The sequence below is a fragment of the Nerophis ophidion genome, linkage group LG02 (assembly GCF_033978795.1).
Source record: "Nerophis ophidion isolate RoL-2023_Sa linkage group LG02, RoL_Noph_v1.0, whole genome shotgun sequence".
Classification (NCBI taxonomy): Eukaryota; Metazoa; Chordata; class Actinopteri; order Syngnathiformes; family Syngnathidae; genus Nerophis; species Nerophis ophidion.
This window is the reverse complement of record NC_084612.1, coordinates 71509994-71536880: the sequence shown is the minus strand read 5'-3', so window position 1 is coordinate 71536880 and position 26887 is coordinate 71509994.

The window sequence follows — 26887 nt, the reverse complement described above, 5'->3', positions numbered from 1 at the left end:
TGCAGCACTGCGGCACCTGCAAGTGAGCAAACTCATCCAGGGGATGGCGCCATAGCCCAGACATCCATCCCTCTATGTTCTACCGCTTATTCCCTTTTGGGGTCGCTGGCGCCTATCTCAGCTCCAATCGGGCGGAAGGCGGCGTACACTCTGGACAAATCGCCACCTCATCGCAGATAGCCCAGACCGTAACACACAATTTCAGTGTATTTTCTTGGCCTTCAGCGAAGAAAAATCCATAAATTAGCCACACCGTTTTATAAGGCGCAGGGTTCAAAGCGTAGGAAAAAATAATAGCGGTGCATAGTCCGGGATTATTGATGATTTACATGACTGATGAGTGAAAGGACGTTACGGTTACGGGCAAAAAAAAAAAATCTGTGCTACTATATCTATATTGCAAACCCCATTTCTATATGATTTGGGAAATTGCGTTTGATGTAAATACAAACGGAATACAATGATTTGCAAGTCATTTTCAACCCATTTTCAGTTGAATATGCTACAAAGACAACATATTTGATGTTCGAACTGATAAACATTTTTTTGTTTTTGGGCGGGCCGGCTCAAAAAGACTTAACGGGCCAGATGAGTTTTTCCCACCCCTGTTATAGCGCGTACTAATATGCATGAAAACACTCCTACTTCACACATGGGACGGTTTAGTAAGTATAGATTGTGTTAATTATACTGAGCAACTTACAAACGTTGCTTGGCGTGATGAATGAAGAATTCATGTGAGTAGAAATGCAAGAAGACGGAACGGTACTTGTACTTCCGGTTTAAAGCTCAGTCCAACCAGAAGGGCGATGCAGCACTGCGGCACCTGCAAGTGAGCAAACTCATCCAGGGGATGGCGCCATAGCCCAGACATCCATCCCTCCATTTTCTACCGCTTATTCCCTTTTGGGGTCGCTGGCACCTATCTCAGCTCCAATCGGGCGGAAGGCGGCGTACACTCTGGACAAATCGCCACCTCATCGCAGATAGCCCAGACCGTAACACACAATTTCAGTGTATTTTCTTGGCCTTCAGCGAAGAAAAATCCATAAATTAGCCACACCGTTTTATAAGGCGCAGGGTTCAAAGCGTAGGAAAAAATAATAGCGGTGCATAGTCCGGGATTATTGATGATTTACATGATTGATGAGTGAAAGAACGTTACGGTTACGGGCCAAAAAAAAATCTGTGTTACTAAATCTATATTGCAAACCCCATTTCTATATGAGTTGGGAATTTGTGTTTGATGTAAATACAAACGGAATACAATGATTTGCAAATCATTTTCAACCCAAATTCAGTTGAATATGCTTCAAAGACAACATATTTGATGTTCAAACTGGTAAACATTTTTTTTTGTTGCAAATAATAATTACTTTAGAATTTGATGCCAGCAACATGTGACAAAGAAGTTGGGAAAGGTGGCAATAAATACTGATAAAGTTGAGGAATGCTTATCAAACACTTATTTGGAACATCCCACAGGTGTGCAGGCTAATTGGGAACAGGTGGGTGCCATGATTGGGTATAAAAGCGGCTTCCATGAAATGCTAAGTAATTCACAAACAAGAATGGAGCGAGGGTCACCAATTTGTATCAAATTGTCGAACAGTTTTAGAACAACATTTCTCAACGAGATTTTGCAAGGAATTTAGGGATTTTACCATCTACGGTCCGTAAAATCATCAAAAGGTTCAGAGAATCTGGAGAAATCACTGCACGTGAGCGATGATATTACGGACCGTTGATCCCTCAGGCGGTACTGCATCAAAAACAGACATCAGCGTGTAAAGGATATCACCACACCGGCTCAGGACCATTTATAAAACCACTGTCAGTAACTACAGTTGGTTGCTACACGTCTAAGTGCGAGTTAAAACTCTACTATGCAAAGCAAAACCCATTTATCAAATCACCAAGGAACGCCGCTGGCTTCACTGGGCCCAAGCTCATCTAAGATGGACTGATGCAAAGTGGAAAAGTGTTCTGTGGACTGACGAGTCCACATTTCAAATTATATTCGTAAACCGTGGACGTGCTGTCTTCCGGAACAAAGAGGAAAATAACCATCCGGATTGTTATAGGCACAAAGTTCAAAAGCCAGCATCTGTGATGGTATGGGGGTGCATTAGTGCCCAAGGCATGGGTAACTTACACATCTGTGAAGGCACCATTAAGGCTGAATGGTCCATACAGGTTTTGGAGCAACATATGTTGTCATCCAAGCAACGTTTTCATGGACGCCCCTGCTTATTTCAGCAAGACAATGCCAAGCCACATGTTACAACAGTGTGGCTTCATAAAAAAAGAGTGCGGGTACTTTCCTGGCCCGGCTGCAGTCCAGACCTGTCTCCCATCGAAAATGTTTGGGCGCATTATGAAGCGTAAAATACGACAGCGGAGACCCCGTACTGTTGAAAAACTAAAGCTCTACATAAAACAAGAATGGGAAAGAATTCCACTTTCAAAGCTTCAACAATTAGTTTCCTCAGTTCCCAAACGTTTATTGAGTGTTGATAAAATGATAAAAGAAAAGGTGATGTAACACAGTGGTGAACATGCCCTTTCCCAACTACTTTGGCACGTTTTGCAGCCATGAAATTCTAAGTTAATTATTATTTGCAAAAAAAAAACAACTAAGCTTATGAGTTTGAACACCAAATATGTTGTCTTTGTAGCATATTCAACTGAATATGGGTTGAAAATGATTTGCAAATCATTGTATTCCGTTTATATTTACATCTAACACAATTTCCCAACTCATATGGAAACAAGGTTTGTATATAAAAGTCTGTTGTAAAAATGAGTTGGACTTTCACAAGAAAAAAGTCACAATTTCATAAAAAAAAAATAAAACAATTTGGCAATAGTATTTATTATAAAAGTCGTCATTTTACTCAACGCAAGTCAAAATGTTACAAGAAAAACTCAACATTTGTACAACATTATGATAAAAGTTGGAATTTTACTCAATAACAGTCACAATTTTATTAGAAAACTTACACATTTCGGCAATATTATTATAATAATAATCTGAATTTTACTTGGCAAAATTATGACGGAAGTCATAATTCACTCAAAAGATGTCACAATTTTACAGGAACAACAAAACATTTGGAAATATTGCGATAAAAGTCGGAATTTCTATATGACAAATGTCGCCATTTTGCATTAAAAAGTAATAATTGTACATAAAGTAATATTTTTACGAGAAAATATTGCAATATTACAGGAACCGAAACAAAATGAGAATTTGTTCCCAATATTATAAGAAAAAAGTCGACAGTGAGAAAAAGACCGCTTTCAGTTATTTTTGTTGTTGTTTGTAATTTTTTTTTAATCTTCATTATTTACTTCAAGTCTTTACAGTATGTCTCTATATACATATTTATTAAATGTTTTTAAATTAATTTTGGCCAAAGGGGGCGCATTAAAATTTCTTAACACACTCGTTATTTTATTACATGTGTTGGCCAGAAGGGGAGCACTTCAATTTTTTTACACACACTTGTTATTCCATATGTTGACCAGAGGGGGAGCACTTTTAAAAGCGACACACGGTCGATTCAAAAAATCCCTCTTTTTTGGGACCACCCTCATTTTGATAGATTTCACCACCAGGGGTGCAAATGAGACATTTTCTATTAGATGCAAAGGTTTTCTGTATTGGGACCATGATTCATGTCCTAACTTGTTCACACCTCCTCATATGGAAGGTACTTTTCCTTGTTGATGTCTCAAGAAGGGTAGAAATACAAGGACACACACACACACACACACACACACACACACACATTCGCACACACAAGCTTTATTTCATGTCTTCCTTAGCCACATGCTACATGCTAGCAGAAGTGTGACTTGAATTGTGACAATTGTTGTCATTATTTTGTGTGCTGCATTTCTTTCGCCTCCCAGAAACAATAGCATCAATGTTTTGTTTCCTATCACCCATGTTTTACCAGCAGTACATTTGCTTTTAAAATGTGCCTTCATTTAGTTTTAGTGGAGTACACAATGTAATATTTAAGAACTTAACGATTCGATTTCTTTAGGGGGGGGGTCAGCAAATGCATTTTTCAATCATCCCTTGTAGTGGATTTAAATGAGTGTCATTTAATTTATTTTTTAATTTATTTTAATAGTTATTTTTAATAATATCCACAATGTTCAATGACCAGGTTGTGTTTTGTGTGACCATGTTTGTTGAATTTTTTTTAACCGTTTTTTTGTTTGTTCCTGCACCGTGACTAGGGAAGGTTGTTTGGTTTGGGTCATATAAGTAAATGATGTGCTTAAGTGACCCAAACGTACATAAAGGCAGAGTTTCTTGCGTTGGCTACCAGATGGCAACAAAACGGTAGCAAACAGACCACTGGATATTTATATGTGATATGGATACAAGCTTCTGATCAAGTTTTTTACCATACCGTACCATACCATACCATACCATACCATACCAACCTAATTTATAAAGCCCTTTAAAAACAACCACAGTTGAAGAACAAAGGGCTATGCAGCATAAAGAAATAAAGGCAAAGGACAGACTAAAAACAAAACATTTAAAACAGAAGTAAAAAACACATTGAAATAGCAAATACAAAATACCCTAAGAACAATTTGTTAGATAAATAAGCAGTTAAAAAGTTAAAAACAGTTAAAAAAGTTAAAAGTTAAAAACAGTTTAAGGTCTCATGCTGGGTTAAAAGCCAGTGAATATTTTTTATTTTTTATTTTATTTTATTTTATTTTTTTATTGAACTAGCAACCCGCGGCTCTTTAACGTCTTTAAAGGTTGAATTAACAGTAAGCTAGTGGCTCCCTGGAGCATTTTTTTTTTAAAAAGGTTTGAAAATGGAAAAAATTAGGAAAAATATTATTTTGTTTTAGTATGTTTTTTTGTTTGAGGACACACATGACACAAATGTTAGCGTGTATGTGAGGCGGCATAGCTCGGTTGGTAGAGTGGCCGTGCCAGCAACTTGAGGGTTGCAGGTTCGATTCCCGCTTCTGCCAACCTAGTCACTGCCGTTGTGTCCTTGGGCAAGACACTTTACCCACCTGCTCCCAGTGCCACCCACACTGGTTTAAATGTAACTTAGATATTGGGAGTCACTATGTAAAGCGCTTTGAGTCACTTGAGAAAAGCGCTATATAAATATAATTCACTTCACTTATGCTTCACTGGTGAGACCATTTGGTGAACATCGTTTTGTCCTACTAATTTGGGCAGTTCTTGAACCTACCATAATGTGGACTGTGACACAACAGTTTGTTGGCATGTTAAATCTTTCACTCCTTTGTCTCATTTTTGTCCAACAAAAGTTTTGTGCTGTGCGTGAATGCACCAAGATGCGCTTTGTTGACGTTATTGACTTGTTGGCACGCTAACCAGGCATATTTGGTCAGTGCGTGACTGCAAGCTAATCAATGCTAACATGCTATTTAGGCTAGCTGTATATATATATTGCATCATTTGTAGGTATATTTGAGCTCATTTATCCTCTTTGTATATAATTTAGTTTTGCATTTCTCATGACACATTATCTGTATGTAATATTGGCTGCATTTTAGATATTTATTTGTGTGCCATGTTGTTCCAGACCACAGCAAACGTTACCTAGCTTGCCAAAGATTGTAATAAATCTATTAAAAGAAGAGAACCTGTCGTTTCCTTTAACATGGACACACATGGCCTTTAAAAGACAGTCTTTTCCAGGCGTTATCTCACCTTCTGAGTAGCCTCTCATTTACTAATGGTTTCTAATGGAAATTTTTTTTTAAATTTCAACATTTCTGTCAACGAAGATTTGTTTCAGCCTGCGACACATATTCATTTTGATAGTAGGCTATTATAGCTAATATAGGCATTTACTTTATGTGTTGCTGTCATTATAACACTTATATACAGCTTTTAACTTTTTGCGGTTCCAGACAGTTTTGTTTTTGTATTTTTGGTCCAATATACCCTTGCCCTAAGGTGATGATTTGATTCGGAATCGATTCAATACGATTCTGAATTCAAACCAATTCTTTGTGTGTTATTTGTAGGGGTAAAACGATCCAATTTGATTCAGAATATGTGGTTGCTGATACTATTCGGAGACATTGTTTTGTTTTTTTAGAATAAAATTATCCGAAACGATTCAGTAAGTTTTTAGCAAAACAAATTAGGAAGTGTGACTGTAAAACAAAATAGTGGATACTGGACATTACAGGTTATTTTATTCCTGTTAGTTCTTGTAAGGCAATTATTATGGATGCAAACAAGCAAGTAAACAACAATTAATGGACAATGGATTCTCATTTATGTGAATAAGAAACACTTTAGGTTGGAATGACAAGAGGAATTATTTTAAATATTCAAGAAATTAAAAACAAAATAAGTAAAGTAACTAACATTTTAAGAGCAGACCTACTTGCTACTTTTGCTGTTGTTTTACAACATAACATAGTACAATATTAATATCAAAAATAAAGTGAAGCTAACATCTTTAAAGGTTGAATTAACGGTAAGCTTACCAGTTACTTTTACTGTTGTTTTTTTGACAAAGGTATAATGCAAATACTAAGTAAATTAATATAAAAAAGTGCATCAAATCTCTTCAAGTTAAATAAGCAGTGGTTTAACTCCTATTGTGTTATTATTCATATTATATATTGTATATATATTATATAAAAATATAATATAATAATATAACATATCAGTATATACTATTGTGACAGTCTCTTGCCGTCGTCGTGCGGGTTTAATGGACCGCCCAGGAAGGACATTTTTTTTAGCAGGTTTGACTCTGGTTTAGTTTTCAATAAACAAGCTTTAGTGTAGGTCAGATCGCTTTTCAGCTGCTCCTTTCTACTGATCGCTCACGGTCCGCTCTCTTAGCCGCCGTCGTCGTCGTTCCTCTCCTATGGCTCGCTGTCTGTCGCTCTTTGATCGCTCTTGCTCTTCATCTGCTCCTGCAGGCTCTCCAACTCCTTCTGCTCTGATTTCTGCTCCTTCTCCCCTTTTATACAGCATGAAGAGATAGGTTAATCTTTTCCCGGTGTGTGAGCCACGCACCTGATTTAGATTGCGGTGGCGTCGCTCCCGGCACGCCCCACTTCTGCGCTCCGTCGCATTCTCCGCCTCCTTGCCGCCATCTTGAGCAGGGCTGCCACGTGCCCTGCCCCGCCGTCGGCCCGTCGGCTGTGCCTCTCCACAATTCTATACTTTATATATACTATGTAAATATTACATATATGTTATATTTTATATTGCACAAAATACAATTTGTGCAGAGGAGGTGGGAGTATATTTGTAGCTACAATACTTTAATTTCAGTGTTCATTTATTTACACAAAATACAATTTGTGCAGAGGAGGTGGGAGTATATTTGTAGCTACAATACTTTAATTTCAGTGTTCATTTATTTACACCTCCTCTCTGAGCTGCAACCTTATCGTGGTAGAGGAGTTTGCGTGTCCCAATGATCCTAGGAGCTATGTTGTCCGGGGGCATAAAGCCCCCTGGTAGGGTCTCCCAAGGCAAACAGGTTCTAGGTGAGGGATCAGACAAAGAGCAGCTCGAAGACCTATATGAAGAAGAAACATCATGGACCCAGATTTCCCTCGCCCGGACGCGGGTCACCGGGGCCCCCCTCTGGAGCCAGGCCCGGAGGTGGGGCACGATGGCGAGCGCCTGGTGGCCGGGCCTGTTCCCATGGGGCCCGGCCGGGCACAGCCCGAAGAGGCAACGTGGGTCACCCCTCCAATGGGCTCACCACCCATAGCAGGGGCCATAGAGGTCGGGTGCATTGTGAGCTGGGCGACAGCCGAAGGCAGGGCACTTGGCGGTCCGATCCTCGGCTACAGAAGCTAGCTCTTGGGACGTGGAACGTCACGTCACTGGGGGGGAAAGAGCCTGAGCTAGTGCGCGAAGTCGAGAAATTCCGGCTGGATATAGTCGGACTCACTTCGACGCACAGCAAGGGCTCTGGAACCACTTCTCTCGAGAGGGATTGGACCCTCTTCCACTCTGGCGTTGCCGGCAGTGAGAGGCGACGGGCTGGGGTGGCAATTCTTGTTTCCCCCCGGCTCAAAGCCTGTACGTTGGAGTTCAACCCGGTGGACGAAAGGGTAGCCTCCCTCCGCCTTCGGGTGGGGGGACGGGTCCTGACTGTTGTTTGTGCTTATGCACCAAACAGCAGTTCAGAGTACCCACCCTTTTTGGGTACACTCGAGGGAGTACTGGAAAGTGCTCCCCCGGGTGATTCCCTTGTCCTACTGGGAGACTTCAACGCTCACGTTGGCAATGACAGTGAAACCTGGAGAGGCGTGATTGGGAAGAATGGTCGCCCGGATCTAAACCCGAGTGGTGTTTTGTTATTGGACTTTTGTGCTCGTCACAGTTTGTCCATAACAAACACCATGTTCAAACATAAGGGTGTCCATATGTGCACTTGGCACCAGGACACCCTAGGCCGCAGTTCCATGATCGACTTTGTAGTTGTGTCATCGGATTTGCGGCCTCATGTTATGGACACTCGGGTGAAGAGAGGGGCGGAGCTTTCTACCGATCACCACCTGGTGGTGAGTTGGCTGCGATGGTGGGGGAGGATGCCGGACAGACCTGGGAGGCCCAAACGCATTGTGAGGGTCTGCTGGGAACGTCTGGCAGAGTCTCCTGTCAGACAAAGTTTCAATTCCCACCTCCGGAAGAACTTTGAACATGTCACGAGGGAGGTGCTGGACATTGAGTCTGAGTGGACCATGTTCCGCACCTCTATTGTCGAGGCGGCAGATCGGAGCTGTGGCCGCAAGGTAGTTGGTGCCTGTCGGGGCGGCAATCCTAAAACCCCCTGGTGGACACCAGCGGTGAGGGATGCCGTCAAGCTGAAGAAGGAGTCCTATCGGGTCCTTTTGACTCATAGGACTCCGGAGGCAGTGGACAGGTACCGACAGGCCAAGCGGTGTGCAGCTTCAGCGGTCGCGGAGGCAAAAACTCGGACATGGGAAGAGTTCGGGGAAGCTATGGAAAACGACTTCCGGACGGCTTCGAAGCGATTCTGGACCACCGTCCGCCGCCTCAGGAAGGGGAAGCAGTGCACTATCAACACCGTGTATGGTGCGGATGGTGTTCTGCTGACCTCGACTGCGGATGTTGTGGACAGGTGGAAGGAATACTTCGAAGACCTCCTCAATCCCACCAACACGTCTTCCTATGAGGAAGCAGTGCCTGGGGAATCTGTGGTGGACTCTCCTATTTCTGGGGCTGAGGTCGCTGAGGTAGTTAAAAAGCTCCTCGGTGGCAAGGCCCCAGGGGTGGACGAGATCCGCCCGGAGTTCCTTAAGGCTCTGGATGCTGTGGGGCTGTCTTGGTTGACAAGACTTTGCAGCATCGCGTGGACATCAGGGGCGGTACCTCTGGATTGGCAGACCGGGGTGGTGGTTCCTCTCTTCAAAAAGGGGGACCGGAGGGTGTGTTCCAACTATCGTGGGATCACACTCCTCAGCCTTCCCGGTAAGGTTTATTCAGGTGTACTGGAGAGGAGGCTACGTCGGATAGTCGAACCTCGGATTCAGGAGGAACAGTGTGGTTTTCGTCCTGGTCGTGGAACTGTGGACCAGCTCTATACTCTCGGCAGGGTTCTTGAGGGTGCATGGGAGTTTGCCCAACCAGTCTACATGTGCTTTGTGGACTTGGAGAAGGCATTCGACCGTGTCCCTCGGGAAGTCCTGTGGGGAGTGCTCAGAGAGTATGGGGTATCGGACTGTCTTATTGTGGCGGTCCGTTCCCTGTACGATCAGTGCCAGAGCTTGGTCCGCATTGCCGGCAGTAAGTCGAACACATTTCCAGTGAGGGTTGGACTCCGCCAAGGCTGTCCTTTGTCACCGATTCTGTTCATAACTTTTATGGACAGAATTTCTAGGCGCAGTCAAGGCGTTGAGGGGTTCCGGTTTGGTAACCGCAGGATTAGGTCTCTGCTTTTTGCAGATGATGTGGTCCTGATGGCTTCATCTGACCGGGGTCTTCAGCTCTCGCTGGATCGGTTCGCAGCCGAGTGTGAAGCGACCGGAATGAGAATCAGCACCTCCAAGTCCGAGTCCATGGTTCTCGCCCGGAAAAGGGTGGAGTGCCATCTCCGGGTTGGGGAGGAGACCCTGCCCCAAGTGGAGGAGTTCAAGTACCTAGGAGTCTTGTTCACGAGTGAGGGAAGAGTGGATCGTGAGATCAACAGGCGGATCGGTGCGGCGTCTTCAGTAATGCGGACGTTGTACCGGTCCGTTGTGGTGAAGAAGGAGCTGAGCCGGAAGGCAAAGCTCTCAATTTACCGGTCGATCTACGTTCCCATCCTCACCTATGGTCATGAGCTTTGGGTCATGACCGAAAGGATAAGATCACGGGTACAAGCGGCCGAAATGAGTTTCCTCCGCCGTGTGGCGGGGCTCTCCCTTAGAGATAGGGTGAGAAGCTCTGCCATCCGGGAGGAACTCAAAGTAAAGCCGCTGCTCCTTCACATCGAGAGGAGCCAGATGAGGTGGTTCGGGCATCTGGTCAGGATGCCACCCGAACGCCTCCCTAGGGAGGTGTTTAGGGCACGTCCAACCGGTAGGAGGCCACGGGGAAGACCCAGGACACGTTGGGAAGACTATGTCTCCCGGCTGGCCTGGGAACGCCTCGGGATCCCCCGGGAAGAGCTAGACGAAGTGGCTGGGGAGAGGGAAGTCTGGGTAACCCTGCTTAGGCTGTTGCCCCCGCGACCCGACCTCGGATAAGCGGAAGCTGATGGATGGATGGATGGCATTTATTTACACATATACACACACATAACACTCCTCTCTGCTCACTGTTTTTTTGATTGATTTGAGGCTTTTATTAGTAGATTGCACAGTTCAGTACATATTCCGTACAACTGACCACTAAATGGTAACACCCGAATAAGTTTTTCAACTTGTTTAAGTCGGGGTCCACGTTAATCAATTCATGTTGTATTTGAAAGCAGCCAGTAGCACAGCCTTTGAAGGAGCATAGGTATGGGCAGCATCTCTGACATTTAATTTGCAGGAAAGGAGTGAGTTTAGGGTTGAATTGTCCATCCTCGTTCTATTCTCTGTCACTATTTTTTTTTGGAACTTACTACTTGCCGTAGTTTTGAAGCAATGCATGATGGGATTCCAGGTGTTGTGTGTCAGTGTATTAACGTGCCGGCTGAAATAAACAAATGCTGAGAAATAGCTCCGTGCCTGCCTACTTTATGGCTTATAGATAAACCTATGAATAACGGAGACATATATATATATATATATATACATATATATATATATATATATATATATATATATATATATATATATATATATATATATATATATATATATATATATATATATATATATATATATATATATATATATATATGTATGTATATATATGTATATATATATGTATGTATATATATGTATGTATGTATGTATGTATATATATGTATGTATGTATGTATGTATATATATGTATATATGTATGTATGTATGTATATATATGTATATATGTATGTATGTATGTATGTATATGTATGTATGTATGTATATATATGTATGTATGTATATATATATATGTATGTATGTATGTATGTATATATATATATATATATATATATATATATGTATATATATATATATATGTATATATATATATATATGTATATGTATATATATATATATATACATATATACATATATATATATATGTATATATATATATATATATACATATATATATATATGAGTATCTAACAATAGAAAAGCGTGCTATAAATCTAATCCATTATTATTATTATTATTATATTTTTTCCACATAAAGCATTTTAAAGTGATATTTTTTAAGTAATAATTCATTATAACAACATATGCAATATTTTTTCCACATAAAACATTTTAAAGTGATAATTTTTAAGTAATAATTCATTATAAGACACTAGTGATTTAGGGCTATATAAGTAAACTGATTGATTGATATAACATTGATTTTTTTGTCCTTTTTTTTTTTTGAGCAATGGAAAAAAAAAGATAAAAGGAAAAAAAAAACTGCCTGCATGGCAGATTTGTGTCAACATTGCCACTTTTTCCCATTAGATTTCATCTCATTCCACTTTTTTTTTATGTTTTTATTTATTTTTACAATACTGTAAATTTTGCAATTTTTGCAGAATGTGTGGCGGGGCCACAAATGGCCCCCAGGCCGCACTTTGGACACCCCTGCCGTAGATGTTATAACGTGACTGGGCCGGCACGACAGGCGGTCCTCACTCAGGTCCGGCTGGAAATCAGGAGAAATTCGGGAGAATGTTTGTCCTGGGAGATTTACGGAAAAGGCACTGAAATCCGGGAGCCTCCCGGAAAATTTGGGAGGGTTGGCAAGTATGGGGAGAAAGTAGTGTTGTGGTCAAGGCTCCCAAAGTCCGAGGCGATGCCTCAGCAACCTTACTTTCACATGTCCAAACGCCTATTTCCGCTATTGTTTGTCGCGACACTTCACACAAACACAAAGGCATTTCCCTCCCCTTCATGTCTCGGTTTGCCTCTACCAAATACGCACAGTCCACATCATAAAGTTGGACGCCGCCGTTGCAGAACAATCGGCGCCCCGCGGTCTCTCATTGGAAGCAGGAAAAGGGAGCCATTATGTTTGCCAGTGATTAGCATGAGAACATGAGCCAGTGTTCGCATGCAGTCAGGTGCAAATGGAGCTCTCAGTGCAGATAAATCGATGCTTTTCCAGAGGGAAGCTTATAAAAGGACGACAGTTAAATTCATTGACTGGGCAGTCTGGCGGCACAGACAGCTTTCCAGTAAGCGCAGCTCTGATTTTGCGCCTCCTTTTAATTATTTTGTGTTGTTTGTGTTCTGCAGACTTTACTCAGGCCTTTTAACTGCAAAAATCACGATTGAAGTCACAGTTTTAACATCGGAAATGATCGTATTTTGTAAAAATACTCTCAGGGCATTGAATCGATCGCAACAATCCTCATTGGTAGTTTTAGGAATCAAACAACGGTTCTACTTTAGAACATTACCCAGCAGCGACTTAAAGGGGAACATTATCACCAAACCTATGCAAGCGTCAATATATACCTTGATGTTGCAGTAAAAAAACCATGTATTTTTTTAACCTATTTCCGAACTCTAAATGGGTAAATTTAGGCAAATTAAACGCCTTTCTGTTTATCGGTCTTTTAGCGAGGTAACACACCCGCCATATTCATTTTCACATTACAAACACCGGGTCTCAGCTCTGTTATTTTCCGTTTTTTCGACTATTTTTTGGAACCTTGGAGACATCATGCCTTGTCGGAGGGTGTAACAACACTAATAGGGAGAGATTCAAGTTGCACCACTGGCAAGAAATCTGCCGCCAGACCCCCATTGAATGTACCAAAGTGTCTTCACATTTGACCGGCGATGCTAAGACAGACATGGCACAGAGATGTATGGATAGCCTGCAGATGCATTTGCAACGATTAAGTCAACGAAATCACAAAGGTGAGTTTTGTTGATGTTGTTGACTTATGTGCTAATCAGACATATTTGGTCACGGCATGACTGCCAGCTAATCGATGCTAACATGCTACGCTAATTGATGCTAACATGCTATTTACGCTAGCTGTATGTACATTTGAAACTAGATACCCACTTTTAATGCGAAACAAACACTTACCAATCGACGGATTTAAGTTGCTCCAGTGTCACAAGATGCGAAAGTCCTGATCGTTTGGTCCGCACATTTTACCGGCGATGCTAATAAGGCAGCCATGCTATGGGCCACTTCATTAGGTACACCCACGCTATGGCCGAATAGCGTCAATAGCTATTCGCTCAATAGCTTCAATTTCTTCTTCAATTTCGTTTTCGCTATCTGCCTCCATACTCCAACCATCCGTTTCAATACATGCGTAGTCTGTTGAATCGCTTAAACCGCTGAAATCCGAGTCTGAATCCGAGCTAATGTCGCTATATCTTGCTGTGGTATTGGCAGCACTGTATGACGTCACAGGGAAATGGATAGTGGTTTAGAAGATAGCGAAAATAAGGCACTTTAAAGCTTTATTTAGGGATATTCCGGGACTGGTAAAATTTTGAAAAAAATTTCAAAAAATACAACAAGCCACTGGGAACTGATTTTTATTGTTTTTAACCCTTTTGAAATTTAATGTTCCCCTTTAAATTTGTGGTCAAAAGCTTGCACCCATCAAATAATATAGTCTTGTTATTTTCAAAATAAAAGTATTTATAACTTCCTACCCAAGGGAAAAAATTAAAAGTATGTGTAACAGAGGTAATTTATGATCTCAATTGCTTACTGTCTTACTACTGTTCTTGTTTTGATGTCATGTTATTTTAATGTCATTTTCTCTAATTTATTACATTCACACATTATGTAATATGACTCTTTATTTCGCAATCTTTATTACTCTAAGTTGAGTACTGTCATTTCCTACATTTTGTATGGTCATTGAACATCACGTCACAGCAGACTTCAGGCTGAGACTCGTGTGTGTCGTCAGTCTGTTGTCTTCTACGTGACGGTTTATGAATGTAAAGAAGGCTGATTGGAGACTCACTATGATTGTTTTCACCAGAATAAACCATGTTTGAGTCGGAAGAATGACTGGGTGACGTCTTTTGGGGAAAAACACAACGCAAAGGAGTACTACATCGCTACATATGGAATGGGACAGAGTCGGACGATTGCCGATTTTGTTGTCAGGAGTCTGAATCCACCCTGCACGTGTTTTGGTATTGTCATATTGTGGCTTCGTTTTGAAAATTAAAGAAAATGGGTATAATTAACTGTCAAAGGTTAGTACTATTTGTGGAGCAGCAGCACGCACAATCATGACTGGGTGGTGCAGGGAAAACAACCTGGTCCTTAACACCACCAAGACGAAGGAGCTGATCATGGATTTCCGGAAGAAAAAAAAACAATAAACATCCAACCACCTTATATCAATGGGGACTATGTGGAAAGGGTCTCTAACTTCAGGTTCCTGGGCATCCAGATCGAAGAAGACCTCAGTGACTATCAAAAAGGCACAGCAAATACTTTACTTTCTGAGACTCCTCAAGAAGAACAATCCGTCTCAAAAACTGCTTGTGTCCTTCTATCGCTGCTCAATAGAGAGTGCTGACATACTGCATGTGTGTGTGGTATGCCAGCTGCACGGTGGAAGACAGGAACGCACTTCAGAGGGTCATAAAAACTGCCGTGAAGATCACTGGCTGCTCTCTCTCCTCTTTCTAGATGAACTGTACAGTGCCAGGTGCCTGAAAAAGGCCCAAAACATCATAAAGGACCCATCTCACCCTGGAAAAAATATTTTTTTTGAACTGATGCCCTCAGGCAGGAGATACGGGACAATAAAATGCCGGACAAACTGTTTTAAAAACACTTTTTACCCGAGAGCAATAGTGTCACTGAACACAAGATAACAATAATGACTGTGCATGTGAGCTGTGTGCTTGGCATTTTTATGTATTTTTATCTATTTTTATGGTTTTAAGTATGATTTTGCACTGAATTACTTTGCATACAATTTCGTTGTACAAATGTACAATGACAATAAAGATATCCATCCATCATCTTCCGCTTATCCGAGGTCGGGTCGCGGGGGCATCAGCCTAAGCAGGGTAGCCCAGACTTCCATCTCCCCAGCCACTTCGTTTAGCTCTTCCCGGGGGATCCTGAGGCGTTCCCAGGCCAGCCGGGAGACATAGTCTTCCCAACGTGTCCCGGGTCTTCCCCGTGGCCTCCTACCGGTTGGACATGCCCTAAACACCTCCCTAGGGTGGCATCCTGACCAGATGCCCGAACCACCTCATCCGGCTCCTCTCGATGTGGAGGAGCAGCGGCTTTACTTTGAGTTCCTCCCGGATGGTAGAACTTCTCACCCTATCTCTAGGGTAGATCCCTGCCACCCGGCGGAGGAAACTCATTTCGTCCGCTTGTACCCATGATCCTATCCTTTCGGTCACGACCCAAAGCTCATGACCATAGGTGAGGATGGGAACGTAGATCGACCGGTAAATTGAGCGCTTTGCCTTCCGGCTCAGCTCCTTCTTCACCACAACGGATCGATACAACGTCCGCATTACTGAAGACGCTGCACCGATCCGCCTGTCGATCTCACGATCCACTCTTCTCTCACTCGTGAACAAGACTCCTGGTGCTTGAACTCCTCCACTTGGGGCAGGGTCTCCTCCCCAACCCGGAGATGGCAATCCACCCTTTTCCGGGCGACAACCATGGACTCGGACTTGGAGGTGCTGATTCTCATTCCGGTCTTTATACCGGAATACGGATCTATTCTATTCTATTCTATTCTATTACGGACTGCATGTGTCCCTTGCAGATTTTATTGATATATATTGTAGGAACCCGAATATTAATAACAGAAAGAAACAACCCTTTTGTGTGAATGATGGGGTAGGGAGGGTGTTTGGGTTGGTGCACTAATTGTAAGTCTATCTTGTGTTTTTATGTTGATTTAATTAAAAAAAAGTATCAAAATGAGCCGACATTTTTAAATGAAAGAAACTGCTGTTCTAAATGTGTCCACTAGATGTCGCTATAGCAATTCTTTGTATCTATGTAGATGATGCTACATATGTAAAAAAAACAAATAAACCACGTTAGTGCACCAGTCGAGGAAAATGAGAAAACTACATAAATAACACTCCGTAATTTGTTTGGGTTGGTGCACTAATTGTAAGTCTATCTTGTGTTTTTTATGTTGATTTAATAAAAAAGTAAATTTTAAAAAAGTATCAAAATGACCCGACATTTTTGAATGAAAGAAACTGCTGTTCTAAATGTGTCCACTAGATGTCGCTATAGCAATTCTTTGTATCTTTGTAGATGATGCTACATATGTAAAAAAACAAATAAACCAATTTTAGTGCACCAGTCGAGGAAAATGAGAAAACTACATAAATAACACTCTGTAATTTCTTTGGGTTGGTGCACTAATTGTAAGTCTATCTTGCGTTTTTTTATGTTGATTTAATAAAAAATCAAATTAAAAAAAAGTATCAAAATGAGCCGAAATTTTTAAATGAAAGAAACTGCTGTTCTAAATGTGTCCACTAGATGTTGCTATAGCAATTCTTTGTATCTTTGTAGATGATGCTAGATATGTAAAAAAAAAAAACAAATAAACCACGTTAGTGCACCAGTCGAGGAAAATGGGAAAACTACATAAATAACACTCTGTAATTTGTTTGGGTTGGTGCACTAATTGTAAGTCTATCTTGCGTTTTTTATGTTGATTTAATAAAAAAGTAAATTAAAAAAAAGTATCAAAGTGGGACAAAATTTTTGAATGAAAGAAACTGCTGTTCTAAATGTGTCCACTAGATGTCGCTATAGCAATTCTTTGTATCTTTGTAGATGATGCTACATATGTAAAAAAAAAAATAATAATAAACCACATGTTAGTGCACCAGTCGAGGAAAATGAGAAAACTACATAAATAACTCTCTGTAATTTGTTTAGGTTGGTGCACTAATTGTAAGTCTATCTTGTGTTTTTTAGTTGATTTAATAAAAAAATTAATTTAAAAAAAGTATCTAAATGAACCGATATTTTTAAACGACAGAAACTGCTGTTCTAAATGTGTCCACTAGATGTCGCTATAGCAATTCTTTGCATCTTTGTAGCTGATGCTACATATGTAAAAAAAACAAATAAACCAGTCGAGGAAAATTAGAAAACTACATAAATAACACTCTTAATTTGATATTAATGTATTTTTTGTTATCTTGATAGATTGACAATGAACACCAATGACTTGACTGATGAACATTATCGCATAATTTGGTCAGAAAGTATAAATAACGACAAATAAAGATAGAATACCATGTAAGTTTAAAAAACAACAACATTATGATTATGAGCACATTTTCAGAATGTGATTGTTCTATTTTTAAACAAAGAAAACAATCGGAAGTTATCTTTATTTTTAAGTTATCATGCTGTGATTTTACCGGTCCGTCCCACTTGGGAGTAGACTTTTCTCGGGTATAGCTCGGTTGGTAGCGCGGCCGTGCCAGCAACTTGAGGGTTGAAGTTTCGATTCCCGCTTCCGCCATCCTAGTCACTGCCGTTGTGTCCTTGGGCAAGACACTTTACCCACCTGCTCCCAGTGCCACCCACACTGGTTTAAATGTAACTTATATATTGGGTTTCACTATGTAAAGCGCTTTGAGTCACTAGAGAAAAGCGCTATATAAATATAATTCACTTCACTTCACACTTCCATGTGGCCTACAACCTAAAATGAGTTTAACACCCCTGTTCTAGACCGAAAATCACTTGATATTCTCTAATGCTCGCCATTGTTACCATATCTTCATCATTGTGTACAAATATGGGGGAAAAAACTCCAAAAGTACATTATTGTATATTCCAAACATTGTTTTTGCTATAATAAAATGCTTGTCCCCCGGATTTATGGTTTTTAAATTCTAGTATGTGATTATTTTGTACGTGACGAAATTTAATAGGTTTCAATCAATCAATCAATGTTTACTTATATAGCCCTAAATCACTTGTGTCTCAATGGGCTGCACAAACCACTACGACATCCTCAGTAGGCCCACATAAGGGCAAGGAAAACTCACACCCAGTGGGACATCGGTGACAATGATGACTATGAGAACCTTGGAGAGGAGGAAAGCAATGGCTGTCGAGCGGGTCTAACATGATACTGTGAGAGTTCAATCCATAATGGATCCAACACAGTCGCGAGAGTCCAGTCCAAAGTGGATCCACCACAGCAGCGAGAGTCCCGTTCACAGCGGAGCCAGCAGGAAACCATCCCAAGCGGAGGCGGATCAGCAGCGCAGAGATGTCCCCAGCCGATACACAGGCAAGCAGTACATGGCCACCGGATCGGACCGGACCCCCTCCACAAGGGAGAGTGTGACATAGGAGAAAAAGAAAAGAAACGGCAGATCAACTAGTCTAAAAAGGGAGTCTATTTAAAGGCTAGAGTATACAAATGAGTTTTAAGGTGAGACTTAAATGCTTCTACTGTGGTAGCATCTCAAACTTTTACCGGGAGGGCATTCCAGAGTACTGGAGCCCGAAATGAAAACACTCTATAGCCCGCAGATTTTTTTTGGGCTTTGGGAATCACTAATAAGCCGGAGTCCTTTGAAGGCAGATTTCATGCCGGGACATATGGTACAATACAATCGGCAAGATAGGATGGAGCTAGACCGTGTAGTATTTTATACGTAAGTAGTAAAACCTTAAAGTCACATCTTAAGTGCACAGGAAGCCAGTGCAGGTGAGCCAGTACAGGCGTCATGTGATCAAACTTTCTTGTTCTTGTCAAAAGTCTAGCAGCCGCATTTTGTACCAGGTTTGAATTTGAGTTTATTTCGAACATCACAATTTCCCGTTTCTCTATTCAACATGTTGGAAAAGGAGTAGGAAGAAGCAGAGCTTATTTAATCCTACCCCCTTTCCTTGACGTAGCAGTTGCTAACACTTCCTTGTTCTCAATGTATTCACAATATATTCCATAACTGAGATCGATAGGTCGTGAGTTCAAACCCCGGCCGAGTCATACTGATACAGACTATAAAAATGGGACCCATTACCTCCCTGCTTGGCACTCAGCATCAAGGGTTGGAATTGGGGGTTAAATCACTGCTCACTCACCTCCCAGGGGGTGGAACAAGGGAACAAGGGAACGGGTCAAATGCAGATTTCCCCACACCTAGTGTGTGTGTACTGTCATTGGTACTTTAACTTAATATTAAAAATAAATAAATACATAATAATAATTAGGGAAGTAAGTTATATTCCATATAGTGAAATGAATAAGACTATCTGGAACATGAATGGATGGATGAAATAAATTCAGATTACTTAACATGGTTCTCCTTCTTTGTACTGTGGTAAATAAACACTTTTTAACTTTGAAGAGTTTTGTCAGAATCATTGTTTGATTCCTTTGCTTTATTCATTCCATAATTGGATTCCACATCAGAATCAGACATACTTTATTAATCCCCGAGGGGAAATAAAAATGTTCAGCAAAATCCCATTCAAGATCAGAACATTACAGGGAGACAGAACAGGATCGCTGACGGGTCTGCCAACTTCCATACTGATATACTGAAGGTCTTAAGTGTTGTACGCGCGTACAAATCTTTTAAATTACATTTTTCTCTAAGATTATATGTCTCCGTTTGTTCAAGGAATTGTTTAATAACATAGCAATACATTATAATTCTTATAAAGTATATTCACGTCCCTCTATCAATCCCATTCAAGATCAGACAAACATTACAGGGAGACAGAACAGGATCGCTGACGGGTCTGCCAACTTCCATACTGATATACTGAAAGTCTTAAGTGTTGTATGTGCGTACAAATGTTTTAAATTACATTTTTCTCTAAGATTATATGTCTCCTTTTGTTTAAGGAATTGTTTAATAACATAACAACACATTATGATTCTTATAAAGTATATTCACGTCCCTCTATCAATCCCATTCAAGATCAGACAAACATTACAGGGAGACAGAACAGGATCGCTGACGGGTCTGCCAACTTCCATACTGATATACTGAAGGTCTTAAGTGTTGTACGTGCGTACAAATGTTTTAAATTACATTTTTCTCTAAGATTATATGTCTCCGTTTGTTCAAGGAATTGTTTAATAACATAACAATACATTATAATTCTTATAAAGTATATTCACGTCCCTCTATCAATCCCATTCAAGATCAGACAAACATTACAGGGAGACAGAACAGGATCGCTGACGGGTCTACCAACTTCCATACTGATATACTGAAGGTCTTAAGTGTTGTACGTGCGTACAAATGTTTTAAATTGCATTTTTCTCTAAGATTATATGTCTCCGTTTGTTCAAGGAATTGTTTAATAACATAACAATACATTATAATTCTTATAAAGTATATTCACGTCCCTCTATCAATCCCATTCAAGATCAGACAAACATTACAGGGAGACAGAACAGGATCGCTGGCGGGTCTGCCAACTTCCATACTGATATACTGAAGGTCTTAAGTGTTGTACGTGCATACAAATGTTTTAAATTACATTTTTCTCTAAGATTATATGTCTCCTTTTGGTTTAAGGCAGGGTTAGGGAACCTTTGGATCAAGAGCAGGGGTCGGGCACGCTGTTTGTATGGAGGAAAAGCGGACGTGACGGCTGGTTGTAGAGGGCGCTAAAGGCAGTGCCTTTAAGGCACACCCCCAATATTGTTGTCCGGGTGGAATTCGGGAGAATGGTTGCACCGGAAGATTTTCGGGAGGGGCACTGAAATTTGAGAGTCTCCCGGGAAATCGGTGAATGCGGTTTTACAGCGGCACCAGCTCTAATGTTAATTTGATATTGCCTCAAGGGCCAAATGAAATTACAAACTCTGGCCAAATTTGGCCCGTGGGCAAGAGTTTGACACCTATGGTTTACATGCATAACTTTCTCCGACTTTCTAAGACGTGTTTTACGCCACTTCTTATCCCGTCTCATTTTGTCCACCAAACTTATCGTGCATGAATGCACAAAGGTGGGTTTTGTTGACGTTATTGACTTGTGTGGAGTGCTAATCAGACATATTTGGTCACTGCATGACTGCAAGCTAATCGATGCTAACATGCTATTTAGGCTAGCAATATGTACATATTGCATCATTATGCATTATTTGTAGCTAAATTTGAGCTCATTTGGTTTCCTTTAAGTCCTCTTAATTCAATTTATATCTCATGACACGGCTTCACGGTGGCAGAGGGGTTAGTGCGTCTGCCTCACAATACGAAGTTCCTGCAGTCCTGGGTTCAAATCCAGGCTCGGGATCTTCCTGTGTGGAGTTTGCATGTTCTCCCCGTGAATGCGTGGGTTCCCTCCTGGTACTCCGGCTTCCTCCCACTTCCAAAGACATGCACCTGGGGATAGGTTGATTGGCAACACTAAAAATTGGCCCTAGTGTGTGAATGTGAGTGTGAATGTTGTCTGTCTATCTGTGTTGGCCCTGCGATGAGATGGCGACTTGTCCAGGGTGTACCCCGCCTTCCGCCCGATTGTAGCTGAGATAGGCGCCAGCGCCCCCCGCGACCCCAAAAGGGAATAAGCGGTAGAAAATGGATGGATGGATGGATCTCATGACACACCATCTGTATGTAATATGGCTTTTATTCTTTTGCGGCTCCAGACATATTTGTTTTTGTATTTTTGGTCCAATATGGCTCTTTCAACATTTTAGGTTGCCGACCCCTGCTCTAAGAGCAGCCACAGCCGCGACGTGGCCCTCGACGAAAAACAGTTTGACAGCCCCGCTCTATGCCCATGACCTCAACTTTGCCAGTTGCCGTGGCGACCCAGCATCACATCTCCCATCGGGGCAATCTCGCGAACGGTTTCTGCACTTTAGCGGAAGGATGACGTAATGTCGTATTGCTGGTGCGACATATGGAAACGACGCTGCATGCCAGCTGAATCGATGATAATTATTTTATTTAGAGTGTCCAAAAGCAGGCGTGAACGATGACATTCCAGCGTTTTCTCACAGGATTTGCTGATGTGATGCTGTTTCCATTGATCCAGACAGGGATGGGAGCTCGAAGTCTCGTCTAGCTGCCAAACACCCCCGCCTCTGACCTTGAAGTGGTGTCAAATGTTTTTTTTTTTTGAGTCCGAAATGGGCTGATGGAATTAGAAACCTTTTATCTGGGACCTGAAAATGTGTCAAACCATTGGATGTGTTGGAACATGGAAGTTGTTTGTCTTGGGGGAGCTAAAATCAATTTTGATTTAAGTACAAACTCCGTTTCCATATGAGTTGGGAAATTGTGTTAGATCTAAATATAAACAGAATAGAATGATTTGCAAATCCTTTTCAACCCATATTCAGTTGAATGCACTACAAAGACAAGATATTTCACGTTCAAACTCATAAACTATATTTTTTTTGTTGCAAATAAAAATTAACTTTTGAATTTCATGGCTGCAACATGTGCCAAAGTAGTTGGGAAAGGGCATGTTCTCACTGTGTTACATCACCTTTTCTTTTAACAACACTCAATAAACGTTTGGGAACTGAGGAAACTAATTGTTGAAGCTTTGAAAGTGGAATTCTTTCCCATTCTTGTTTTATGAAGAGCTTCAGTCGTTCAACAGTCCGGGGTCTCCGCTGTCGTATTTTACGCTTCATAATGCGCCACACATTTTTGATGGGAGACAGGTCTGGACTGCAGGGGGGCCAGGAAAGTACCCGCACTCTTTTTTTTACAAAGCCACGCTGTTGTAACACCTGCTGAATGTGGCTTGACATTGTCTTGCTGAAATAAGCAGGGGCGTCCATGAAAAAGACGGCGCTTAGATGGCAGCATATGTTGTTCCAAAACCTGTGTGTACCTTTCAGCATTAATGGTGCCTTCACAGATGTGTAAGTTACCCATGCCTTGGGCACTAATGCACCCCCATTCCATCTCAGATGCTGGCTTTTGAACTTTGCGTCGATAACAGTCTGGATGGGTCGCTTCCCCCTTTGGTCCGGATGACAGGATGTCAAATATTTCCCAAAACAATTCTAAATGTGGACTCGTCAGACCACAGAACACTTTTCCACTTTGCATCAGTCCATCTTGGATGATCTCGGGCCCAGAGAAGCTGGCGGCATTTCTGGATGTTGTTGATAAATGGCTTTCGCTTTGCATAGTAGAGCTTTAACTTGCACTTACAGATGTAGCGACAAACTGTATTTAGTGACAGAGGTTTTCTGAAGTGTTCCTGAGCACATGTGGTGATATCCTTTAGAGATTGATGTCGGTTTTTCATACAGTGCCGTCTGAGGGATCAAAGGTCACGGTCATTTAATGTTGGTTTCCGGCCATGCCGCTTACGTGGAGTGATTTCTCCAGATTCTCTGAACCTTTTGATGATATTATGGACCGTAGATGTTGAAATCCCTAAATTTCCTGCAATTGCACTTTGAGAAACGTTGTTCTTAAACTGTTTGACTATTTGCTGACACAGTTGTGGACAAAGGGGTGTACCTCGTCCCATCCTTTCTTGTGAAAGACTGAGCATTTTTTGGGAAGCTGTTTTTATACCCAATCATGGCACCCACCTGTTCCCAATTAGCCTCCACACCTGTGGGAATGTCCCAAATAAGTGTTTGTTGAGCATTCCTCAACTTTATCAGTATTCATTGCCACCTTTCCCAACTTCTTTGTCCCGTGTTGCTGGCATCAAATTCTAAAGTTAATGATTATTTGCAAAGAAAAAATGTTTACCAGTTTAAACATCAAATATGTTGTCTTTGTAGCATATTCAACTAAATTTGGGTTGAAAATGATTTGCAAATCATTGTATTCCGTTTATATTTACATCAAACACAATTTTCCAACTCATATAGAAATGGGGTTTGCAATATATATTTAGTAACACAGATTTTTTTTTTTTTGCCCGTAACCGTAACGTTCTTTCACTCATCAGTCATGTAAATCATCAATAATTCCGGACTATGCACCGCTATTATTTTTTCCTACGCTTTGAACCCTGCGCCTTATAAAACGGTGTGGCTAATTTATGGATTTTTCTTCGCTGATGGCCAAGAAAATACACTGAAATTGTGTGTTACTGTCTGGGGAGGAGATCCTGCTCCAAGTGGAGGAGTTCAAGTACCTAGGAGTCTTGTTCACGAGTGGGAAAAGAGTGGATCGTGAGGTCGACAGGCGGATCGGTGCGGCGTCTTCAGTAATGCGGACGTTGTACCGATCCGTTGTGGTGAAGAAGGAGCTGAGCCGGAAGGCAAAGCTCTCAATTTACCGGTCGATCTACGTTCCCATCCTCACCTATGGTCATGAGCTTTGGGTCATGACCGAAGGATAAGATCACGGATACAAGCGGCCGAAATGAGTTTCCTCCGCCGTGTGGCGGGTCTCTCCCTTAGAGATAGGGTGAGAAGCTCTGCCAATCCGGGAGGAACTCAAAGTAAAGCCGCTGCTCCTCCACATCAAGAGGAGCCAGATGATGTGGTTCGGGCATCTGGTCAGGATGCCACCCGAACGCCTCCCTAGGGAGGTGTTTAGGGCACGTCCAACCGGTAGGAGGCCACGGGGAAGACCCAGGACACGTTGGGAAGACTATGTCTCCCGGCTGGCCTGGGAATGCTTTGGGATCCCCCGGGAAGAGCTAGACGAAGTGGCTGGGGAAAGGGAAGTCTGGTTTTCCCTGCTTAGGCTGTTGCCCCCGCGACCCAGCCTCGGATAAGCGAAGGAAGATGGATGGAAGAGGTCTGGGCTCTGGCGCCATCTCCTGGACGAGTTTGCTCACTTGCAGGTGCTGCATCGCCCTTCTGTTTAGACTGAGCTTTAAACCGGAAGTACAAGTGCCGTTCCGTCTTCTTGCATTTGTACTCATATGAATTCTTCATTCATCACGCCAAGCAACGTTTGTAAGTTGCTCAGTATAATTAACACAATCTATACTTACTAAACCGTCCCATGTGTGAAGTAGAAGTGTTTTCATGCATATTAGTACGTGCTATAACAGGGGTGGGAAAACTCATCCGGCCCGTTAGTCTTTTTGAGCCGGCCCACCAAAAATATAACAGAATTGAGCAAATTGTGTAATAATTAGGACCACATTAATTGTCCTGTAATACCAAGTAATTCCACAGAGTGGCGCAATAGGACTACAGTATGCTTGATTGATTGCACTGCTTTGGTAGACTTTTTCTACTGCTGCTGATCTGACAGCAGAACCAATTTGCAACAATGAGAAACGTCGACAGCGAATGCCGGGTGTTTACTGACTTTTTCACTGAAGTCCAGTCAAAGGCTGTATGATCTTATTTGCCAAGAAACCGTCTCGGTTCTGAAGGAATACAACAACGTGAGTCGTCATTTCTCCACCAAGCACGCTAATTATGCCAACAACCAGTCAATGCGAGAACGGGCCGCTGCTGTCCAGAAGTTGGAAGCTGATTTTGTTTTTCATGCAGTACCGCCTGAGGGATCAAAGGTCACGGCCTTGCCGCTTACGTGCAGTGACTTGTCCAGATTCTCTGAAACTTTTGATGATATTACGGACCGTAGTGTCCCGATCCGGATCTGACATATTTTTGTGTGTTTTGATTATTTTCTGGACTCTTCTGATCCCTTAGTTTGAGCACTTCCTGTTTCATCTGGACTCCATAGTTACCTCATTTGTTCCACCTGCACTGGCTTTTTGACGCACACCTGTTTATGATTATTGTTTGAGTATTTAAACCTGCCTGCTACCTGTGTTCATGCTGGATGGTTTGTTCGCTCCATGCAACAGTCACGTTTGGTTTTTTCACTCTGTGCTAAGTTCCGTCTTAGCTTCCGTGCGTTCGGCACACTATTTTGAAACTCTTTGACTACTTGCTAAGTTCCGTCTTAGCTTCCGGGCATTCAGCACGCGCCTCTTGGACTCTTTAGACTGCATGGCTTCCAGGCCTTCACTAAACTTACAAAACAACAGATCCTAGAATTTCAGAATGCTGACGACTGTGCTCTTCTTGCCCACACGCCAGACTCTCTCCAACGTGCACTTAACGTGGTCTCATCCACCTACAGTGCCCTAGGACTCAAGGTCAACATTTCAAAAACACAGATCATTGCGCGACACTCTATCCATCAGTCAAAAGTGCCTGTCTTTCAACATTGCTGGGCAGCAGCTCACCATCGTTCAACACTTCACCTACCTCGGAACCGTCCTGTCCCCCACCTGTAACATCGATAATGACATCCAGGTCCGTGTTGGGTTAGCGTCTGCTGCCTTCGGTAGGCTCAAAACCAGGGTCTTCCTGAACCAAAGCAGCTGTTTACAGAGCAGTTT